We start from the raw sequence: 6000 nt of genomic DNA, 5'->3' as shown, positions 1-6000 counted from the left end.
TATTTCATTGGCTTAATAAATAGTGAGTGCCCACATAAATTAAGTACACTCTCAGCAATCTAAAAGCGAATCCTGATATTCAAGTTCACATGATCTAGGATAATCTCTGGTAAATAAAATTTAGCTTAAGTTTGCTGGCTTAATTAAAATGAGCATGTCTTCAGCAGTCTCAGCTTTAAATGTAATGCAGACATACAACTTCTATTCTACCTGGGTGTTCAGTCATAGTTCATGTTATTGCCTACTAAATTTGTCAGGAAGAAAAATACTTACAAAGATGGTTAGCTGCTTAATGAAATTTTCGTGAACAAGCCAACCATAATTATTAAGAACAGGTTGATATAAGTAAGAGAAAAGGTTATAAGTAAACTCTTCAACAATATTTCTACTTAAAAATATTTTCCAATATCTTTTTGGTAGCTTGAAATCTTAAAGTTATATGATTACATAAATTAAGTTAAATGATGGCTATTCATTGAATAGATAATTTTCATACAAGAAAATACTAAAACATTAATTACTGAACTTGGTTTATCTATTCTTGGCAAAGTATACTTTTTCCAACTAAACATGGGGCCTGGAACTGAGCTACAACTGTTTGTAGCCTTTCAGAAAAGCTGCCTTCAGAGAGGATAAAGCTAAAGGCATGAGCTGTGAAGTTACTCTATCTGAGTGTGAATCCCGATTCAAAGGTAACTACATAGAAAAGTTCTTAACCCTCCTGTGCTTCCATAGTAATTGATCACAGAGATATTTTATGACTAAATGCAATAATTCTTTGCAATACCTTAAAGCAATTACAGAGCCTAGAATGTACTAACTGTCAACTAAAATGAGCAGTTTCTAATTTTTAATAGAAATTATAAACCCAATATTTATGTAAAATCCCAATGTTTATGTAGATAACTTTGTCAAAAATTTTAATTATAACTGTGTATTTAAAAAACATTAAAACCCCTGATCATCAATTTTCAGTCTTTGTGAACTTTCTACATCAGTGTCAATGTTATATAATTAACCTATTAGTTAATGAGCATGGAGCTGTGGTAGTGACTAAAACCAAAAACCTCTTGGCTACTGTGGTTCATTCATTCTAGTGTTGGTGGCATGTGAAGTGGGAATGAGGGAGCAATGGGTAGGGTGACAGACAATAAACAGACAAATAATGTATGGGGTGATAGGTTCTATAGAGAAAATTCACTTGGTTAAGGGGAGATGAACACCTTGGGTAGGATGAGGGAAGATAGACTATTTTATATGGAATGGTTAGAGAAGGACTCTGAACAAAAAAAAAAGGAAAGTAGAGCAGAGAATAAATGAGCAGGCTAGCCATGAGGTTATCTAAGAGAAGAGCTATTGTGGTGAAAGGATGAGTAAATGCAATGGCTCAGGATTGGGAACATAGTTGGTGTTTTCAAGGAATACCCATGAGTTGAGTGTGACTTGAATCTAGTGAGGAAAAGGAAGATGAGGTCAAACAGACTGCAGGGAGTCAGAGTATGTGGACTCTTAGGTCAGAGGATAGACTTTAGCTATGATACTGAACAAGATATGTGTCTTAAGCAGTTGGGGCTGCTATAACAGAACGTTATAGACTGGGTGGCTTATCAACAATAGAGATTTTATTTCTCCCAGCTCTGGAGGAGGGAAGTCTGAGGTCAGGGTGGCAGCAGGGTTGGATTCTGATGAGAACCCTCATCTAGATGGTGGAAGGCTATGGTCTCGTAGTATCCTCACATGGTGCAGAGGGCAAGAGAGCTCTCTGGGGTCTCCTTTTTAAGAACACTAATGTCATTCGTGAGGGTACCATCCTAATGACCTAATCACCTCCCAAAGGCCCTATCTCCTAATTCCATCATGTTAGGGGTTAAGATGTCAACATACAGATTTTGAGGGGGCACAAACCTTCAGTCCACAAAAATAGAAAAACCACTGAAAGGTTCAGAGCAGAAGAGTGACATGATCCAGTTATGTTTTTGAAAGGCTTCTCTAGCTGTTATGTTGAAATTGGACTGTAACTGGCAAGCTGGAAAGCAGGGAGGCCAGTTAAGAGGCTATTTGCAATAATCCCAGAGAGTTCATGGTAAATTAGAAATGCCAATCAGATGTTTGACTGGCAAGATTGAGTAGGTAGTTGGATATCCAAGTCTAGAGTTGAGAGGATAGCTCAGGCATTAGACTATTTGGAGTTTTCAGTGATGGAATTTGAAATCATGGAGTTGTATAAGATTACCACAGAAATGAAGGTAGATGTGAAGCTGTGAGGACAGAGACCTGGGGCCCTCCACATAGAGGAAAAGAGACTGAGGAGGATCCAGTGAAGGAAAACACAGGAAAAGAAGCAGCCACTGCATCATGAGAGAGTAGATGACCTGGAGACTAAGTAGTGACTACTTTTCTAGAAGAATCATCTAGGCAAACATGTTTGACCAACTGAATAGTTGAGAACTGAAACTGACTATTGGGATTGGCAATATTAAGATCATTGGTAATCTTAATAATGGAAATTTTAGTATTTTATGATACTAAAATACTAAATATTTAGTATTTTATGATAGGGAGAGGGACCAAAGCATGAACAGGGTTCAAGAGAAAAGATTGAGATCAGGATTTGGACAATTTCTCCAAATTTATTGTAAAGACAATGGAAAAATGGAGCAATAGCTTCTTGCGCATCATATTCTGAACATGTGGCTTTCCTACCTCTGGGCTATTAATCATATTATTCCTTCCACAGGAAATTCATTCCTCTAATTCTCTTGTTGAAATCCATGTTGGTCTTCAATGTCCAGCCTAAAGCACACACCCTCTGCAAGTTCTCTGATTTTTCTAAAAGGTTCCTTTCACCGTCAGCCTGCTAAGTACATACAAGTGGTACCAACTACACTAAATTTATGATATATTCCTTTTGAGCTGTTGTGGATCTGTTTTATTATTTCCATTAAATTGAATGTACCTGGGGCACTGTGGAATGAAAACACTATTTTTCCTCCCTCATAGCCAGGTAGGAAATTAACAGGTACAGTGGGGCCTTGACTTACGAGTGTCCCGACTAACGAGTTTTTTGAGATACCAGCCGTCTCTTGGCTGATTTTTTGCATTGAGTTGACAGAGTAATTTGAGTTAACAAGCTCGGTCTCGGAATGAATTAAACTTGTAAGTCAAGGCCCCACTGTAGTTAGTTGGTGGTGGTATTAGCAGTATTACCAGTAGGGTTAGGTAATTGTAGTAATAGGTAGTAGTAGTTAGATAGTAGAGAATTAGCTAGGGGTAGTGCAGCTAATTACTAGATAGATAGTAGTAAGCTAGGAATATAATAGCTAGTACTTTTAAAATGTGGGTTATCTTGGATTTTATTTATTGGAGAAATAAAGCATAGATGTTGTTCTGTAGATATTTGTATTTTGACTTTTGTTTGTGTTATTTCTTTTCATTAAAAAATACAAAAACCAAAACAGTATGGTATAAAAACAGACATATTGATAGATAAATGGAATAGAGAGTCCAGAAATAAATTCTTGATTATATGGTCAATTTATCTACAAACAAGGAGGCAAGGATATACAATGGGGTAAAGACCGTCTCTTCAGTAAGTAGTGTTAGAAAAACTGGACAGATACATGCAAAAACAGAAACCAAAAAAAAGAAAGAAATTGGATCACTTTCTTACAAAAATAAACTCAGAATGGATTAAAGACTTAAATGTAGGACCTGCAACCATAAATCCCCTAAAGAAAGTGTAGGCAGTGAACTCTGACATCGCTCTGTAGCAATATCTTTTTGGATATGTCTCCTCAGGCAAGGGCAACAAAAGAAAAAAATAAACAAATGGAACTTCATCAAAACAAAATGTCTATGCACAGCAAATGAAACCATCAACATAGCAAAAAGACAACTTACTAAATGGGAGAAGATATCTACCAATGACATATCTGATAAAGGGTTAATATCCAAAATATATAAGGAACTCATACAACTCAACACTTAAAAGCTAACAATCCAAGTTAAAACTGGGCAGAGGACCTGAACAGGCATTTCTCCAAAGGATACATACAGATGGCCAAGAGACATATGAAAAGATCCTTACTAAGCATGGAAATGCAAATCTAAACCACAATGAGACATCACTTTACGTTATGCCTGTCAGAATGGTGATATGCCTATCATCAACAAATCAACAAACAATAAGTGCTGGGGAGGATGTGGAGAAAAGGGAGCCCTAGTGCACTCTTGGTAGGATTGCACATCGGTACAGCCACTATGGAAATCAGTATGAAGAATTCCTCAAAATATTAAAAATAAAGCTGCCATATGATTCAGCAATTTTACTTCTGAGTATCTATCCAAAGGAAAACAACAAAATCTGAAAATATATGTGTGCCCCTGTGTTCATTGCAGCATTACCAGTAATAGCCAAGATAGAGAAGCAACCTAGGTGGCCATCAGTAGATAAAGACATTGTGGTACGAATGTACACAATGGAATATTACTCAGGCATCAAAAAAGAATGAAGTCTTGCTACTTGTGAGAACTTTGATGGACCTAGAGCTGTGGTCAGCAGCTAGCTCTTTGGCTCCTTGAGTGTGGCTCTTCCACAAAATTCCACATGGGGGCGCGCGCGTACAGTGAGATTGAAACTTCGTGGCCCATGCGCAGACATTTGTATTTTGTGGAAGAGCCACACTCATGGGGCCAAAGAGCCGCAGTTTGCCGACCACTGACCTAGAGGGTATTATGTTAAGTGAAATATGTCAGAGAAAGACAAATACCATGATTTCACTTATATGTGGAATCTAAAAAATCAAATGAATAAAACATGATAGAAGCAGACCCGTAGGTATAGAGAATTAGCTGATGATTGCCAAAGGGAGGAAAGATAGCACTAAAATAAAAATATATGTTTATATATAATTTCTTGCTACCCTCAGTAGGAGATGCCTTGGTGCTATAAACTGTGTTACACTTGATTTGGTTCTAGATGTTTGACATGCTCTTTTATTTTTAAAACCTTCTTTATTTCTCTGTTGTATATAGCTCAAGGAAAATCCTCTTGATTCCCATTCTCTTCCTCCTCAACAAGAAAAGTTAAAACTCAACTCAGAAGTCATATTTATTTCTATTGGAATTTCTGTTCTTTTAATTCAAACATTAATAAGCCTCAATTGCAGAGGTATTTATAGTAGCAATTTAGCAAAAGTGTCTCTACTTTTATATATTGCACTTTTTTTAAAGGAAAATATATGAAGACATGGAATTCTGTTTCTGTGTCATATATAAGAAAGCTCTAAGGATTCAACTAACACATATAATGAATACATGGGATGCAATTTTAGAGCATATTTTTAGATAAGATAGTGAAAACAACGTAATTATTTTAAAATATTCAATGAAATTGAAAGGGTTTCAAAATATGTAATGTATATAATAATGAAAGATTAATCTATAAATTAGACATTGTAAGATTGTTTTTGTTAATATTTTATAAAACTTAAGAAAATGAAGAATATTTGCTTTATAAATTTATGTGTAGGTGGTTGAGCCAGGCTATTGCAGAAAACAAACACAACATAGACCTCTAATGTATAATCTCAACTTTCACCTACGTTTTAAATGACAGCTCGTTTAAGCCTACTTATAGATACAGATCTTTCTGAGAGAAGTTTTCATTTGTCATTCAAAGACAGATTGATGACAGAAAGATCAGAGACATAGAGTGAGAGAAAGATGATAGATAGACAGATAGATATAACAAAACTGGCATTTTGGTGCATAGTTTTATAAGTCTGAACACATTTATAGATCAGTGTATATGCCACCAGAATCAGGATACAGAGCACTTCCATCACCCTCAAAAGAGTAGGCTTCCCCTTTCAGTCACATACTCAAATCACCCCAACTCTTGGCTGATGTCCTCTCCTTGGCTATACTTTTGTCTCTTGTCAAATACATTTTTAAAAAATATATTTATGTTGATTTCAGAGGGAGGAAGGGAGATAGAGA

Source organism: Myotis daubentonii, chromosome 5 (genome assembly GCF_963259705.1).
Source record: "Myotis daubentonii chromosome 5, mMyoDau2.1, whole genome shotgun sequence".
In the NCBI taxonomy this organism is placed as follows: Eukaryota; Metazoa; Chordata; class Mammalia; order Chiroptera; family Vespertilionidae; genus Myotis; species Myotis daubentonii.
This window is presented reverse-complemented; position numbering follows the sequence as displayed.